The sequence below is a fragment of the Streptopelia decaocto genome (genome assembly GCF_964273445.1).
Source record: "Streptopelia decaocto genome assembly, chromosome: Z".
NCBI lineage: Eukaryota > Metazoa > Chordata > Aves > Columbiformes > Columbidae > Streptopelia > Streptopelia decaocto.
Window position 1 is genome coordinate 64,009,873 of NC_138657.1, and position 19,050 is coordinate 64,028,922.

Genomic DNA, 19,050 nt, shown 5'->3' on the forward strand with positions numbered 1-19,050 from the left:
AGCTATCACTGGAGACCTAGTAAGTGTTTCTGGAGTTTTGTGATCCTTGTGAACAGAGGCTTCTTAGTGCCAGTTGAGTGTGTGTTCTCCAGCTTCTCAAAGTTTTGTAAGGAATAGATTTCTGGAAAAGGTGCCATAATTTCTCAAACTGCTAAATCCAGAGTGAGCACACTGCTAAATGCTTAGGGCAAACAGGAAGGTAAAATATCAATGTGTGTTTACAGGTACTGAAATACATGGTGATAATATAAATGAGTTCTTACTTGTGTATAGCTAAAATAGATAAAAGAAACTTAAGACCAAACATTAAATAGTAAAATTTGTCAGATTTTTTTTTTTTTTGTAATCCATACTCTGCCTAACAGGTGAATTTGACAAGTTCCAGAAATCTTCACTTGTACAGAGTGTTGCAACTACTTTTGCAATTGACTGATACTGTATATTGGGTGTTCTGACTATGTTTTATTTAAGAATGCAGTTTTGAAGCTCTGTGTCATTACAGTCAGTTAAGGAAAATCCTGTTTAGTTGTCTTGCCATCAACACTTCCACATGAATAAAGAAAACAACATTGGTTAAAGAGTGGCCACTGTATCCTATCACTTCAGTATTCTTGTGGCTTCTTTATTTCAATAGGTTTTGGACATGTTCCAAGCTTCTTACATAAGCTCTGGTTTGCATATTTACTCTGCAAACCCTCTTGATTTACTGAATCATTCTCCATGTAGCAATAAATGCTGGCCCAAATCTCCTGCTTCCTAGTTCTGGTGACAAGTTCTGGCATGAAGTCCCTGCTCAAACTTATCTCAGGTGGTTAAGCTATGACGGTTAATCCAGTCAGCACAAGATGTGCTTTATGTTGGCAATGTACTTGGGAACCCATTGTTCTGTCAGCCTGGTGTTCCCTGTAGTGCAGCAGAGTTATGGTCCAAGCTGTCTTGATAGGTGAAATGATTCTCAGCCCAAATGCATTTCAACATTAAAATGTTTTAGACTGCTTTGCTGAGTGTTATTTTAGTTTAAGGACTTACGAAGGATCGTAGTTAGTTTGTCACTTAAAATGTGTGCACTGCTAACAGAGTCTGTCTAAAACAAGATTAGGTTGTCAGAGGGTTGGCTTGTGTGATAAGTTTCCTGGTTGTCACATGGCCAGAACTGGATTTTCTAAGGAAAACGGTGTTCATCCTGACTGCAACTGGAGAAATTTGTTTAATTCTGTGCAAAGGCTAGGTATTGTTAAACTCCCCCTTGCATTGTATAAGCAGTTCTTGGATCCTTTTTGTCAGCAACTAGCAGATGAAAAACTTATACAGCTCTATAAACCTGCATAGTGGTTTTAGGGGAAAAGTTTGCAGGGAATACTTCTAACTTATTTAAATAACATGGTGCATTCTGGCTTCCTCTTCCCCACTCCTTTTCACCTACATTGTTCAGTCGAGACAAAATTAAGTGCTAACTAATTTATGCAAGTAAACTTCCTTTTGAGAGTTGCCTTTGGAGGTCTTGGCCAATGCAGTTTGCTGGTTCAGGAATGCCTGTGCCTATTTCGACAGTTAAGAAATGGCTTCTGTGTCACTCACAGGCCTCATCGACTATTTCATCTTTTTCTTAATTTTTTTTTCCCATGATTTTTTTTTTTTTTTTGTAATTGTATCCATTATAATATGAAAGTATATTTTCCTGCTAATGAGAAATGACAAGGCAGAAATGCCTAGTAAAATGCTTTGCTTCCACTAATGTCATGAGCAACTGAGGGAAGCTGTAATGGATGTGCCATAGCTTGTTTTTCAGCCAGTTTTTCTTTTATATGAAGTACAAATTGTACAAGTTTACTAGTTGTGCAAGTTTATATGAAGGACAGATTTCTTCCAGTACTGGCGGATCACGTAACAGTGGTGTAGAGAGCTGCATGGACTGATGAATTATAGAACTCCACATCAGTATGAGAAATACTGACTGTCACTAAACAAGAGCAGAGAATGGAGCAGGCTGGTTTGTGGATAAAGCCAGTCTGCAGCAACATCAGACCAAAGAAGCAAGAGGAATGAATTGCTTCTCATTTGTAGGGAAGGGATAGTATGGGGAAAGTGCTGTGTATTTAGGAATATCCAATCACTATCAAGTTCTTGTCCTGCAATTTCATGTCTTTAAAGATCTTTAGCCAATGAAGGCAGACAAATTCTCATTCTGAGGTAATTTACACCAAGGTAATTGGAAGACAGTAATGTATAAATGGACAAAAGGCAGACATTGTTTCTGGAGGTCCAGGTGGTCTTCTGACATTTCTCCTGCTGGTGAGCCAATGAGCAATAAGGCAGATGATGATGGAAATGAGCTAGTTGACTAGGTAAGTGTAGGTAGTTAGGGTCTGGCGGCTGGAAGATCTTGCGCTGTGCGGAAAGGTAGTAGCCCCTCCCTAGACAGGTAGAAGTGTGTGATGTAAGCAAACGGAAGTGACGTTGTAAACTCAAGGTATATAAACCTATGTTACCTGCCAATAAACGCCATTTGCCGTCCACCACGTTGGTGTCTGCGAGCTGATGGACCGAGCGACCTGGGGGTGGTCGCCATGCTGTCCCTGAACCAGGTCGTCTTAGGCGCAACAGGTAAGTGTTGCAAAAAAGATGTGTTTTCCTAGTATGAAAGCAGTAGCTTGGGTTTAGGGCAAAAAGAGGTGACAGATTTTTCTTTTCAGAGTAACTTGAAGTGAACATCAGTTACAGAGGAGCGGCAGATAGAATAGCAAATAAAACATGCAGAAAGAAAAAAACAAACTTTATTATAACACAAAATCAAGATAGTGGAAATACAGCTCATCAAGGAGTGATGATTAATTCCAAGGATATTTATAAAGAAAGAAGTGTTAGGTACTCAGTTTGGAGGAGAAAAGAAAGTTTATGGTTGATCTGTTTATTGTCACTGGCGCATGGTAGGAAGAATGATGTGTTTGATGATTAAAATAGGTGCCTGTAATTTAAGAAGTGCAAAGTGAGCTAAAAAGGATAGTGCTATTTTGATTAAAATATCTTCACATATTTACCTATTTTTGACTATTGAGAACTGAAATAAATTAATAGTTGTTAATTGGTGTTCTCTCTGGTAAGCCACAGCATAAACAGCTTGCTACAGATCATCAAATTGCAGTCACATACAGGATGAGTAATTCCATAAGTACAGGAAACTTAATTTTTATGTGCAGGTGGTCTCATACTGCTAATACTAAAATATTCATTAGCAAAGATGGTGGATGGAATATGCTTGTAAGTCAATGTAGAAGGATTTGGAGTCACACCTGGCATTGAAAGGTGCCAAGTAACCAAGTGTGTTTTTAAAACCTCTTTGTGTTGGATAAAGTGTAAATGACTATGAATTGGTTTTGATTGTATGTAATAAATATAAAGTTTAATCAGCAGCATTTATTTGTTCCTTTTTAGAAACAGCACTTGGAAGCCATTCAGGCAAATCATCTGTATAGAAATTCCTTTTCTACTCCAGTTTTAAAGGGAAATCTGTTAAAGGATGTTTTAGTAGATGCTTAGAAAGCAACAAAACTAAAGCAGGGTATTGTGGCAGTGGTGAAAAGTGTCCATCTGTTAACTAAATGAAGGGAAAAATTTACAGCAGTGAGTTATGGTTTGGAAGCCGAACAAAGTGGAGGGCGCAGGAAGTCCACCTAAAATATATTGGGTGCTCATGTTAGGACCACTAGGGTGCTTGTTACTGAGATAAAATTTACCAACCCTTTGTTTTTCATATACTTAACAGATATGTTTCACTTTCTTGTCAAAATACGAGACTTTCTTTATGGAGAAGATTGACAAGAACTCGATGATGAAACTGACTCCTTTGTAGGCATGTTCAGCAGACCGGTGGCTCGCTTTTTAAATTTATTGATCACTCAGGAATTCATTGGATTATAATTCTATACTTAATTGGTTCAATCTGGCTTTAGTTTAGAGCATTTGTATTTTCCCCAGTATTTAATGTGAAATAATGTTTTATACTCCCTTCCTCTTCCCCCTTGAACTAGTTGCGTATGTGAGAAAGGAGCACTGCCTATCTCTTGCCTGTAACTGTTGCTTTTTGAGGATACGAAACTTCTTGATCTGCCTGTCATTCTTGGCTAGATGAAGAAGCCTCTTTTCTTTTTGCTAGTATTAAACTATGTAGAACTCAAGGCATTCTGTTGCTCAGTGTAGATGCTTGTATGGCTGCTGATAGGCCTTCTTTCCGTCCCTACCTTTTGTGCTAAAATACAGACTTGAATGAAGTATTCTAGACTCATAGTAAAACTCTATTCACAGTATACAAATGTGTTCATTTATTCAGGATCTGAAATACCTGCCCTTGATCCAGAGGAAGAACTCTCTCAAAGTTTGGACCTGATTGAGTGAGTCCAGGGGAGGGCCACAAAGATGATCAGGGGGATGGAGTGCCTCCCATAACAGTTGGGTTGTTCAGCCTGGAGGAGGCTCCAGAGAGACCTTACAGGAGCCTTCCAGTACCTAAACGGGGGCATACAGGAAAGATGAGGAGACACCCTTTATCAGGGAGTTTTAATGGTTTCAAGTTTAAACTGAAAGAGGGTTTAGATAGATGTTAGGAAGAAATTATTTATTGTGAGGGTGATAAGACACTGGAACAGGTTGCCCACAGAAGTTGTGGAACCCCCATCCCTGGAAGTGTTCAAGGTCAGGTTGGATGGGGCTTTGAGCAACTTGGCCTAGTGGATGGTGTCGCTGCCCATGGGAGAGGCTTAGAACTAGATGATCTGTAAGGTCCCTTCCAACCCAAACCGTTTGATTCTATGAAAGCATGAATGTAATTTCTACAGCTGTAACTGATCTGATCAGAGCATGAGGGGGGAAAACCCCACTTTATTTCAGAAATCAGGGAAATTGCTTAGCTACTGCCTTCTGTCATTGCTTTGAGCATATATAAAGATAGAATTGTAAGATGATTCCTGCAGTTTCTTTTTCTCCCCTCTATATTAGAAGACAATCAGGACTTAGTGTATTTCTTCTCTTGAATTTTATGTTCTTATTAATATTTTTTTCTGGTTTTGCTTGCTACTATTTGGGAGAGTAAAGAAACAGACCAGGTAGATATTGCTGCTTTAAATTGTCTAGTTAGAAAGCCTGAATGCTTGTATCAGCGTAACTCTGCTGGTTTTATTATGTATATGTTGGTATACATGTAATTCATAATACATGTAATGGCCAATGCAATTTGCTGGTTCAGGAATGCCTGTGCCTATTTCGACAGTTAAGAAATGGCTTCTGTGTCACTCACAGGCCTCATTGACTGTTTCATCTTTTTCTTAATTTTTTTTTCCCATGATTTTTTTTTTATTTTGTTTGATTTGATTTGTTTAAGAGCAGAATGGGTAAAATATTTTTTTTTTTTCCAAACAGTATGATCACCCTTTGTGATAATGTAACCTAAACAAACTTTAGTATACAAACTAGAATCACCTATTATGATTCAACCCAAGTGTGGGCTAGACAACAGTTTGCACGTCCTCCAGGACAGGTTAGGGTGACCTACATGCATAGAGGAGCACATGATGTGGAGGGTGGTCATAGGAGGTGTAGGTTAACTTGATGAACAATAATACTTGCACATCAGCAGCCTGGTAATTGTCAGGATTTTATTTTTAAGCATTGTTATGAAGGCAAGAGATAAGGAAGAAGATGGAGTTCACAGTGAATTCATTTTATATATCCATGCTGTCAAATGTTCTGAAAAATTGATTTTGGTGGTAGAAGCTAACTTTATTGACTGGAGTGTCCTGCGTGATTTTGAACAAGAAAAATAAGTGAAAATAAGCTGAATATCTCTAATAGAATAGTGGAGAAATAGGGGTGCTTAAACCAGCTGCACAGTGAAGCAGTGTCCTAGAAATGATTTTTGTGGTATGTGATGCCAGTTTGAGTAGTTAAGGTTTTGTTCCGGGTGTTTGGCGTGGCAGCGGGGAGAGTGTGGCTACAGGAACTTTCAAAGCAGAAACAACTGTGGGTCAGAATAGCGGGTAAGATATGAGTGATTTCCACAGAAGTAATCAAAGCATATGATAAGAACAATTGTTGGTTGAGATTAAGTTCTGGTTTTATATGCAGTGAATTTAAGTAGGAAATACCCAGAGGTGCTTGTCATCAGGAGCGTCTCAGTGAGATGTGAGAGCATGAGGGATACAAACAATAACCGATTGGAGATAGAGTTGTGGTTTCTGTAGGGAGCAATTACCCAGGCATTTTTACATCTAGCAAGATTTAAGTTTGAAACTAATTAGTCTTAAACCAATGGGTGTTAGATAAATTGGTTAAGTTCTGTCTCAGTGTTTGCTATTTCGGATGCAAATACTGTCCTGCCAGATGTAAATGAAGCTGTTGAGGATGTTTCTTTTTAACTGGAGTGCTAACAGCACAACTGCTAGTGCTCATTCTGGTCTCTGTTTTTATACATCATGCTATTAGCATTCATTCTCAGCCCAGTCTCTGATTGTTGTGAACACCAGACAACGTTAACTTCAAATGAGTTATTTTCTAGGTTTGTATAGTTCTATGGGAAAACTGGACTTTGTGTGTTGTCATAGAGTGCATGCGTTTAAACTGTGTTGAATGATTTTATCCATGACATTATCAGTCTGTCTCAGTTCTGATCCCTTAATGGTATTAAAATAAAAGCTTGTAAAGCTTGTATCTAGAATGGAATTAGTCCATTAATCTCACTACTGATCTTTACTACCGAGATTTTTGCATACTAGAAAAATAATTAGTGCTTTTTCAGCTGTTAACAAAGATGAGTATGTTATAAATCAACCTGTTAGAAAATGTTTTCTTTAAATTGTTGTTGATGTTGTTGCAGTGTTGTATTTCTACACAGAAAATTGCATGGAGATGTCATTTAATGCTGTTTAATAAATATCTGTTTTCCTCTCAGAGAATTTAGAATTTGGTAATCTGCAAGTAAACAGGCGATTTGCTTTATTGCAAAGAAAACTTTAAATACAGACTTAATTGTTTTGTCCAGATCTTGTCTTGACTCACTGGAGAACATCTGGAAGATCCAGAAGAATTTATTTTAGATAAAATTAAACAGATGTCAGTTTGTTTTAGAGCTCACATTTACCTGTTTCCTTCTTCACTCAGAAGTGAGAATGGAGCTGTATCTAAAAGCAAAACAAAACCCCCCAAACCTCCATTGTTTGGATATCAGATCTAATAATGCATTTCACATATTACTGGAAGATACTGTGAAATGGAACTGACAACTGCAGTAAAAAAAGAAAAATTGAAGATGTATTAATATAATGTTGAGAATACATTTTGAAGCTTGCCGTTTGGTTGCACTTCCATTAATAGGTGAATGGCATGTTCCTCCAGTCAGTATATTTCTCTAAGATGACCCTTCAAAAAAATTGGGTTATTTGCAGACCACACAAAGAACAGTTCCTGCATGTTACCCTTATGCTGTGTTAGTTTAGATTAAGTTTTAATAAGAAGCATTTAAGAATTGAGGCAAAACAACCCTCACTATAACCTCATTATCAGAGGGAGCTCAGGAAACTCATATCCTTTTCTTTTCTGGACACTGTCATCTTCCACCCAGGGTGTTAAATAACAATTGTGTTCTTGTTTTTTTACATTCAAAAGCTATCTCTGTGTTGGTTACTTCAAGTTCAGTCTGCAGAGGTTTGGGGTTTTTTTGAGACAGAAAAATCTGTCACTATTTTCCAAGTGGTTGAATTCGACATGTTAATTTCCTTAAGTTTTCCTGTGAACCGGGGGTTAATTACCTTATAGCTCTGCAATTTCCAATGATAGAAATTTTTATTACCTTAATGAACTGTTTGACTTTTAGTTCAGGTGGCTTGGGATCCTGGATTGTTTTTGCTTGTTAGAAGAGGATTGTTATCTTGTTACATAGTAAAAATCCATGGGGATTTTGGAGCTCCATTCTATTAGTGAAACAAATTACTTCTAGAACAGTGTTTGTAGAATGTAAACTAGCTTGCAACAGGGGTTTGGATAGCTTTAAATTGTATGGTAAAAGTGACAATCTGCTCCTTCATCACTGATCGTCAGGCAGGTAGTGAGGACATCTGACAGCAAGCCAAGGCTTAGTGTTTAGAAATTGGCTCAAACCATGAGATTAGTCTTTTCAAGAGTAATGTGATAATGTCACGGAGAACGGATCATACCTCAGTGGCAGATGGCACATGCCTATGTGCAGTGTAATAGAGTAAAAATACACTTTGGTTTGACGTTGAATATGGTTAGTCACAATCAGTAGCTGTTGCAGTTAGTTACGAATTTAATATTGATTCAAACAGGAAACTTCAACTTCCAGTAAGACACCTGTTCAATTGTTCACAGCTTGCAAAAATGTTTTAATACCGGACACTTGCCTTGAGAGTATATCCCTACTTCAAATCAGTACATTAAAAAAAAATAATATATGTGATTCTGCTTTGTCTCTGTTCCCCTATCTAATTCCTATTTCAAATGTAGAAGTGTATTATTGCTCTTGGTGTCTTTATTATTGCTCATAGAGAACAATGACATTCAAGAATTGATCTTCATAATGTGCATATAGGGTGAGTTAATTATATGATGTTATGACAGTGAATTGATATGCAAAATAATTAGCAGTTGAAGCTGTACAAAGTGTCTGACAGTTCTTTTTTTCTTTAAGCCCACTCAAACAAACAATAACACCCTAATGTTTTTGTATCACTTTGTATGTTAAGAGCACAGCTGAGGTTAATTTCATTTGTAGCTGTGAATGTTTAGCAGTTTTGCAAGCAAGTTCTCGGATTGCTAATTGTATCTGTAATCAAACTGGTCAGCGATGTCTCCTCATTCAACTTTGTAAAGCAGTGAGGAACAACATTAATGGAGAAGGAAGTAAAAGGTTCATAATAGCAATTGTTAATTGGAAAGTTATTCCTGCACACATGTGGGGGAAAAATGACATCTAAAAATAGATTTAAACTAGTGCTGCTTACCTCTGCCCTGGAAAGAAAGGGAAGTCAGGAATTTACCTACCCTAACAATGGCTTGGCTGGTAGAGTGAGATCTATAATTAAATATACAATTATAGCAACTGCTGTTAGTTTCTGGTACTTTTAAAACAATTTTAATTTGAAATCTCCATTATGCTTTAAAATTGTATTTCTGAAATATGGGAAATGTAAAACATTAATCAAGTTCCTAATACCTGTTTTCTAACCTATTTCAGACAACTAATAGATGATTACTGGTTCTAACCATTTAGAATTTTATGCATAATTTGAAAAATTAAAATATAAAGCCTCATCTGGTTACGCAGCTCAAACTGTGTTGCAGAATCTTGTGGACTAGCCAATAGCAATAAAAGGCCACAGGTACAAGACAAATTGATGCCACAAACCTTCACAGAATCTGTAAAGTTTGCAGTCTGAATTCAGCGTATGCCTGCAGCACGTATCCGCAGCCTTCTATATTTAAATAATCTGAAACAGCTCTAGGATCCAGTTTTGTGCATCAGCTTTGGCATAACTGATGAAGCATCTGCCTGATGCAGGCCACGTACTAAGAGTACATCTATATGCATAGGTTTTAAATAGAGAGGAATGTTCTTATCAAAGGGATATAAGTAATAGGTTCTTAATCTTGGGTGTTGGAAACCTATACTTAAATGTTGTCCAAGAGGACCTGAATCTCAGGTCATTCGTATTTTGGGACAGGAATGCATACTCTGTGAGTCTTGGGGTAATTCAGGTAGGTGTCTCATCCTTGGACTTGTTTAAGTTTCACGAGTTGCTATTGGAAAATTCAGTATACGCTTAAGTATTGTACTCAAAATCTTTACCAAAGGTTCTTATTCCCTGTGCTTTCTCTTTCTTTCATGCTTGGTAATCATACTCACTTTAGTATCTAGATCATGCCTATCTTCCTCATACTAAGCAGCTGACAGGTTAGCTGTGTTAGTGAGTCAGCATCTACTTAATGCAGTATTTAGCCAACCACTCCTTGCTCACAGAAATGTGAGTATTGGGTACCACCAGCATTTTATACATGCCTATGGTCCCTATAAGACATGGTGCCCTATTTCTTACCTAGTGTGCGAATAAAATCAGGTAAGTCCCTCCCAAAAGTATTTCAATATCTAATAAAAGATATAGGTAAAAGATATAGGTGAAGCAGAAGAAGGAAAAGGGCTTGTGATAGATGGCAGTAGATAAAAAGGGATAAGAGTCATGACAATAGGCTCATACAAGTTAACCACCTATTTCATTTATATGAAACCTCTCCTTTCTAAAAATGGTGGTATGTATTCTGGTGTACTTTATTGTGTGTTATGAGTCAGTTTCATGTTTTTAATTACAAATATTACTGTTGATTAAATTGGTCTCTTATTCTTTTAGTCATTTGTTTGCCAAATTTTCCACATTCTTTTTTGTTCCCATCATCAGTCTCTCTTGTGTTGCTGTGAAAGAAGGCTGAGATCTGGGCACATTTGCTGGGGCTAACAATAATAGGCCTGAAAAAGCTCTGACAATTTGGAGCTGTCACTTTCTAGCATCCCTGTGCTGATGGGAAATTCTTAAAATGGAGAAGGAAAAAAAAGGGTGAAAAGGAAGGGGGTTGCATAGGAGCAAAGGGTGAGGGCACCAGCTCTAAATAGCTTTCTCATGGATTTGCAACCTCTCTTGTTATCCCAAGGGCTCATGTCGCATTGTTTATGGTGCTAATTGGCCTCCTGATGTGACATGGGTATATCCAGTCCTCTCTAAAGTTGTTTTAAATTCTGTAGCAGCATTGGAAATCTTTGAAATGGCTGAAGCTTGGGTGAGAATTATCGTAACTTAAAATAATTAGGAGTATTTGTTTGTTCTTTTTAATTCCTAGATTGAGTCAAGTTTGATGCTTTGTGATACCACTAACAACAAAGCTTCCTTGGGCTTAACTGGACCTTGGTGTGTAGCTTGGCACAGCTACTCACTTCTAGTCTGCAAGTTAGCACAAATGTCACTCAGGGAAAAGTAACTTGGCAAAGAATTGTGACAGTACATGAGATGCAGACTGTAGCTGTGCTGAGACCTGCTGGTTTGGTGGTCTGTAAGCATGGTCATGAGGTCAAGGTAAGTGGTCCAGGAGGCCATGTTTCCTTGATCCAAGACCTCATGTAGTTTTCTGTTGTGCCTGGTTTGTTTCTTAGTTTTTGAAGTTCAAATACCTCTGTATTGTGTACTTCAAAGACAAGAAAAAAATCACTGTTAAAAGAGATCACTAAACCTGTTTATTTTGCATAGAAAAGCATATATTAAATTAATACAGTGTTAAAGGATGCCAGGTGTGTTACTATTTCAAATGCTTAGTTTTAAAGCCTTCTAGAATTCTTAATTTTGAGCATTAAGTTTGGAGTATAAAAACAGTGTCATGTTTCTATTTTGTACATTTTCATTCCTGGCTTGGTCTCTGGTTATTTGAGCTAGTGCAGTGGCGTCACAGTAACAGAGCCAGTAAACATCAGTAAAGCCTTAAGCAGAATTATTAGCAATAGTATGTAGTAACAATTTAATCCTCTTCACATTTACTGTTCTGCAAAGCAACCTTGATTTACAGAAATTTGTAATTTGCAGGTCCGTGAACATTGGATCTACTTTGGCAAATGTATTTGTTACCTTTTGTAAAGTAGAAATAATTTCCAATTAAATAGTGATTTCTTTAATTTTGTTTCTGTTCACTGACAAAAGCCATCTGAGTTCTATAAAAGGACTCTCCTGATAGTTTTATTTTCGTGGTAGCAAAGTATTCTGGAATTACTGTAAGATGAAGCATTGTATATCATGAATTCATGAATGATTGAATCAATTTGTGATTATTCAGCTGCTTTAGTAAGACTCAGGAAAAGTATCTCAAGTGGCATTTACATTGACTAGATAATTGTGCTAGGGTGAAGGCATGGTAACATGTATGTCCATGGTTCATGAAAAGCACTAATCTCAACTTTCTGCCTGCTTACCTGCTTCCTTTTCTACATACTGACATTGACCTTAACTCAAAAGTAACTTTTGACTTTGTTGAATATAATATTGCAGTTGGCCATAATAGTGTTGTTGGGGGGGTTGGACCACATCACCTGAAGACATGCCTTCCAACATCATCATTCTGCAATTCTAATTACTTGGGCAAACAGTGGAAAATAGTGTTGTATCTTCAGGGGGGAGTATTAATTAAAAGTCGCAATGTGATCACTTATCTGCAACAGCTAGGCCTTCTGATGGTGGTGTAGATATGATTGCTTATGCTTAATAATAATGTTATCTTTTGTTCTTATTATAGGGGAGCTTTTCAGAGCATATATTCTGAGGCTTATGCTTTGGGAAACAGGCATTTTGATTCATAAATGATTCCTTGCAGTTTCAAGAGTTGAGAAATGTTTTCCTCCCGTCTGATGCATGTACTTTATAGCATTTTTTCACTGCTGTATCAGCCATATCAGTAATTTTTGCACAAATTGCACTACTACAAAAGGTGGTTTGAACCCCAGGCAGTTTTTCTATATCCTGGTATGTTTATTTTGTTGCAAAACCACACTTTGCACTTGGAACACTCACACAGTGAGAGTTTCTTGCAACTATGTCCACACAGGTGAGGGAAGTAGTGTGGAAATAGTTTCTTTAAAAAAAAATTGAGGTCAGATTTGCAATTTTCATTCATGCCTTGAGAGACTCCGTGTTTTGAACCAGCTTCTCCAAGGGAAAGCAGTTAAAAACAAAATTCAGCAGACCTGATTTACCTGCATATGTGCAGGTATGAATGTGTTTCCTTAGATGTCTTGTCTGAAAGTGCTGTTACAGTATTGTAAGTAATGAACAAAGTTTCAGTTTGCTAGTCTTACGCATTTTATTAAGTTTTCAGATAATTATAAATGTTTTTAATAGAGCTGTAGATACTCTGGCAAAACAATGAAACTCTTAATATTGAAATATAATTTTTATAGCAAGTTAGCCAGTCAGGGACCTATGAAAGTGCCTTTTCCTCTTCCATTCCATTGCTGTCAATGAGCGTACCTGTGTCCCGCAGCAGAACACTTCTTAACTGCATGTCCCCTGCAGTATACAAACAGTCTTGCCAAATACAGGTTATTCTGGGGCGTGCTGGAAGCAAATGTGAATCTTCATGTGCTCACTGAGAACGTGCCATCAGCTGTCCTCTTCCCGCATTGAAAGGATTCTGGTTGTCAGCAGCTGTGGCAGCTTTGGTACTAGGAGGTCAAGTCTCATGCCACATAATGTAGTGTATCATAGTTAGCATCTTAATGTCTGCCTTTGGTTCAGATACTGAAGTACCAAGAAACAGTGAGACATAGTGACAGCATCTGCTTCCAGGAAAAACAAGATGCACTTTTTCTTGAGAGTGGTCTCTCAATCCTTTTTGTCTCTCTGGTCTTCCTCTCTCACCCGTCCCTGTTTCCCAGTGTGGGAATCCAAGATTGACTAAACTATCTGTGGTCTACAGACCTTGCTACTTTGTGTCAAACGTCTGTTTGATTTCAAAAGGTACGGTATCTAGAGATAAATATTGTGTCAGCTGTGTTTCTTTTATTTCCTCAGTCTTTATCTCATGTTATTCTTTTTTTCAAATGTAGCTCACTGTAAGGCATGCATTTCTCATTTCTGATTAACTAAGAATCTTGCCAGTAACCACTGACAATAAAACTTCTTTATTATTGTTGTGTGTGAAATGATTATTCACACTTGTATATATAGTACCCTGATACTTGATAAAAATTTGCTGTTTAAAGGGTGTCTTTGTGCAGCAAAATGTTTTTCAGTGAAGACTGTGATACTGATTATGCAGGTAGTTGCACTTCCTTGACCTTCTTCAGAAGCCCTTGTCTTTCTCATCTTCATTCCAAAAGGAACAAATATAACTAATCTCATTGCCCTAAAATTGTTCTTGGTTTACCAAGTGGATTTTAGTGCTGCAGTATGGGATCTATTTCTGCTTAGTATGTGTCTCTGCTATGGATAATCTTGATCAATCTTAAGTCTTTTTATCTACACATACTTTCTCACTGAAGATGTGACTGGATGTTTAAGCATAGATAATATGCCTTCTGCAATACTATTCTGGAATTACTTAAATTATTTAAAGAAATAATTCACTGTTTTTACTATTTAAAATGCTGGATGGTCCTCATGGGCTGAAGGCTGCCTGAAACATCTCCGAAGAAAGCAATTTTTAAGATATTTATTTCCAACCCTTCCATAAATGAAGAGTGTAAATGTGATTTCAGTACCTTTTTTTTTTTTTTTTTTTAAACAGATTGGAGAAAGTAAAAACTGCTTGGAGCTTATTCATTGTAATTCAGTGAAATGAAGTGTAACCATGTTTCGTGATCTATTGTGTTAAAGTTTGCTACTAGTATTCTGAAAGCATCAGTACCCATTCAAAGTCCTCCAATAAGCAATGGAAAGAATGACAGGGATTAGAGGTGAAATGTATTTGTGTGAAAATTATAGTAAGAAATATCTTTATTGAGACAGTGATAAGCTGGAACTGAAATACTTAGAGACGTGAGCAGCCTCCAAGGTAGAGTGAAGTGATCAGAACAGCTGCACGGAAGCAAGCCGGCAGTCTGTCTGGCAAGTATTTACTAGCAGTGGTTGGTTTATACCCAAGGAAGAGTAAAAACAGGATGAACACATGATAGTTCCCCTAGGTACTCTTCCCATACTTCAAGCTGCATGCTAGGGCTCTTCTCCTGTGCATTTTTGGTTGGAGGAACCTGACAGATACTGAGACTATGTCCAGTGTGGTTGATATCACATGCTAGAGCAGTGTTAAGTAAGATTTCATTAGGTATTTTTACCCTGCGGGTAATTTATCACTAGACATCTAAAGCACATGTTACCATTTCTGCATAACAAAAAGGAAAGTGGTGATCTGAGCTAGTTGTGGTCCTGGTGTGTGGTTGCCTTGGGCTCCTCCAAATACTCTGGTCTGTTGGAGAGTTTATTATGCTTTATTGAAAACTGGGCCTGGCAATGTGAATGTGTGGAAGCCTGCAGGGTTCCTGCTGTTGAAGACTCAACAGTGCTTACGTTTGTAGTTACAGCGCACAGTCTTAGCTGTTCTCTTCAGATACAGGCTTAAGGTTATCTGACTCATTGTCACAGTTTCAAGTGACATTAAGGTAACATCGGTTGCAGCGAGTTCATTATTCTTGTCTGATTCTGTAAGTGCTGTCTTTTTTTTCAGTGTATAACTGCTTAATTTCCAAAGCAGACTATCCAAGTGATGGCATGTGTTCCTCCCTCAGCGCACACACATCCCACTTACTGTATGGTGTTTGCTGCATGGTTGGAATGGGATGAGCTCCTTGTGCTTGGTTTGGAAGTCTGTAAACAGTGCATGATTTGGTAATGGCTCCCTACCACTGTATTTTATTCTTCTGGGCATTTCAACAGAGGCAGGCTAACAGGTGTCAGGAAATGATGCAAGAGTAATCCCGTTTTGTTTATTGTTTTTGTGATGATTATGAGGTTAGCTATTTCTTTGATCATTTTCCTGGTCTGAGCATTCTGCCTTCAAAGTCTTGACCTTATGCCTTTTTCTTTCAGAGATACAATGAGCTGACGGTCCCACTGCCAGATCCAGACCTTCACTGTCATATTCTTATTAATTCATATTAATCCTGCTTATCCTAGCAGAGCTATTGCAAACCTGCATTTCTTCTGTTTGGGAGCTTGTGTACTATGCCTCTCAATAGTTTTTGTAAAGATTAAGTAGTTTTTCAGAAGGAGCAAAGCGCTATGTGAAAGGAAGGAAGTATGCAGCCATGGCAGTTTGACAGACTCTCTCCTAAGACTGCAGGGTTCAAAATCTGGTTTGATCCTTGCTGCCTATCTCAATATTTTTAATTGTCTTGAGTGCTGTTTTCTATATTTCAGAGGCCGGCTAAACTGATAGAGGCTTTTTTTTTTTTTTTTTTTTTTTTTCAGCAGGAAACTTGAAAGACTTGGGGCTTTAGTATTACTGTTACCTATATTACTTTTCTCCCTTGCTATTTGCATGTCCTGGTTGTCCTTCTATTGACAATAAATGAATAGATTTATGTAGTATAGTGCATTGGAGTCCATTTGATACGAATGCAGAAGCTGGCACAAGTGACTCCTGAATGAGGCACAGGACACGTAACGTGAAAGCTGGTTACAGCACAGTACTGTTGTGACATTCCTAACTTCCAAAGGAGTGAATTGTTCTGTGATTGTACTGCTGGTTGTTTCTTACCTCAAAGCAAGGAATCTTCATTTTTTCTTGTCATGGTTTAACCCCAGACAGCAACTAAGCACCACACAGCTGCTTGCTCAGACCCTCCAGTGAGAGCAGGGAGAGAATTGGAAGGGTGAAAGTGAGAAGGCTGGTGGGTTGAGACAAAGACATTTTATTAGACAAAGCAAAAGCTGCACACAAACAAAACAAAACAAGGGATTCATCCACCGCTTCCCACAGGCAGGCAGGTGTTCAGCCATCTCCAGGAAAGCAGGGCTGCCTCATGTGTAATGACTACTTGGGAATACAAACGCCATCGCCTCAAACATCCCCCCCTTCTTTCTTCTTCCCTCAAAATACATACTGAGCATGACATCATGTGGTATGGAATATCCCTATGGTCAGCTAGGGTTGATCAACTGTCCTGGCTGTGTCCCCTCCCAGCTTCTGTTGTACTCCCAGCATTTTCATTGGCAGGATAGTATGAGAAGCCAAAAAGTCCTTGATTGCTAAGCAACAACTAAAACATCAGTGTGTTGTCCACATTATACTAAATCCAAAACACAGCAGTATACCAGCTGCTGAGAAGAAGATTAGCTCTATCCCAGCCCAAGACAGGACGCTCTGGGAACAATTTTGATTTTAAATCTGTTTTAGGATTTTTTTTTTGAGACACATCTATGATGATTTATGATGGGCTGATGCTGCTTTTTATTGGAAAAAAATGAAATCTAGTTCCATTTGTAGGTAAATCCTTTGAAGCTACTACCTGTGTTCTCCACAGGTTAAATGTGACATATTATCCTCTGCCTGACTCATCTTCTTAGCTGTTCTATGTGACTTTATGCTCTGTTAGATGATCTGTCTGACCATAGTGACATTTAATCCGTCTGGATATATGTTCCACTTCTGTTTTTGTTGGAGGCAAAACTTATCCTTTCTATAGGCCCAGTGGTCAACTGAATGCGCTGAATGTTTTTTTTGTCTATAGTTGTTGTACTTCAGTGAAGATGGTGTCTGTGATCTCATACGCCTTATCAAATTTGTTGCAAGTTTACAAAACATGCCTGAACTTAATGATACATAGGTGTGCTCTTTTTTGGTTCTGTTAATTTCTGATGTATTTTTTCTTTCTTCAGAATTGAGTGCAAGAGAATTCTAATGCAAGAGATTTGATAATTTAATACAGCAATTAAAATGGAGTAGAAATGAAACAACTTTGTAGACAAAATGCAAGAAAATAAAAACTAAAGATAAAAGGCAATGTTTTGTAATGTTAGACACACAAAACAGTCTCCCCCAAAAGTATGTATGTAGTTTTTAAGTTTTTACTGTCTTTAAAGTCTTTCAGGTTCTCTGAAATCTTCCAGCTACTGTTCACACACATGTACAGCTTTTCTTTTTAAAAAACAAAAGCAACACTCTGAAAGCAAAGTAAATATCCAATACAATAAAATATCAGTTTGTTCTTATCTAACAGGGATAGGGTTGACTAAAATTTCTGTACCTTTGTCTTAAACAGAATGTTGGCTTTGAAAGCTCAGGGAAGAAGCAGCAGAGAGGAAAAAGTAACACAGTGGTAAGTACATTATTTTTCTTTCCTCTGGACTAACTGCACAATATCTTGAAGTAGAAATCCTCTTCTTTATTAATATATTGTACTAATCACCTCCAAGGCACTTGGATTTTATTCTGCATCATCTCTTTTCTTATTCTGAAGGCAGTTTTGTTTAGTTATAAAAATCTGTTGAAGAGCCAAGTGAATGATATGCATTTACCTGTAATTCTGTATATATATATATATATATGGGAAACTAAGTTGCAGGAGGATAATTCTCAGTGTCTATTATATAAAGCTCAGTGTCTATTATTAACTGTTTTGATTTGTGGAACGTGAGCATTTTATACTGTTTTTTAAAATTTTTTTTAGTTTTAGGGAAAAATAAACATAATTTTGAAAAACTTGTATAAAAAATGCTTGAAAAAATACTCTGAATGCTCGTTGGGCCTCTTACTGTTCTCCTTTCTGGTTTGCTGATTGAAAGCCTAGGTGAACATTACATCATATCATTTCTCTTATTGCTCTATTAACATTCTTTAGCTAGAGAGCATACTTAAGAACTTGAAATGTATTAAGAAGTCAAATGAAGTTTGATTTTTTTTTTTTTTTTGTTCAAAGCTCTGTGAAGAAGTAACACATGTTCAGCATCAGCTTTTTTCTTTATTAAATGATGCCAGTGCAGATGATATTAAGTTGATTTTGCCTCATATTGTAAGAGTTTCTAGAGGCAATTATTTCTCATTAATAAAATACATACCCAATAGGATATTTTATGTTCAGGACTTCTCTATGAATTTCAGTGGAGGAGTTGTTATTGCATACTCTTCCTCCCGCCAAATAAAACCCAACAACATATGACAGCAGCTTCCATCTGCTCTGATTTTATTAATAGTGCTACTTAGATTGTGGAAATGCTAATAAATATTGACACTTCAGTGACTCTAATTTTGAGACTTGCTATAAAATACCAGCTTATAGCATACAAAATCTTCTGCACATTTTATCTGGCATTGCTACGAACAGCATGTACTTAAGAAGACAGGAGCACGTGCACATGCTCGCTTTTTGCAGCCTTTTGTGTAGTCTGCAAGGCTGTAGGCTGTGTGTGCTTTGGCGTTCTCTGCTGAGCTAAGGGGCTGTGGTGTTGCCTCAGCTGCTCTGTGAGGTTTGTTGCTTCCTATGGGCAAATGACTAGCAATGCCTCTTCACTTCCCTTCTGC

The 19,050-nt window shown here is 37.6% G+C and overlaps 1 protein-coding gene across 8 annotated transcripts in view; it reads left to right on the forward strand.

Moving 5' to 3' along the window:
* Positions 1-19,050, forward strand: part of ERBIN (erbb2 interacting protein) — a 118,264-nt gene that overhangs the window by 23,233 nt on the left and 75,981 nt on the right. For 3 of the 8 annotated variants that reach the window (XM_082075375.1, XM_082075373.1, XM_082075374.1), the window contains one exon: positions 17,792-17,848. The gene's annotated coding sequence lies outside the window, so the exon portion shown is untranslated. Of the gene's footprint in view, positions 1-11,102; positions 11,127-17,791; positions 17,849-19,050 lie in introns of those variants that run through there. The other 5 variants (XM_082075372.1, XM_082075370.1, XM_082075371.1 and 2 more) reach the window with 3 other exon arrangements.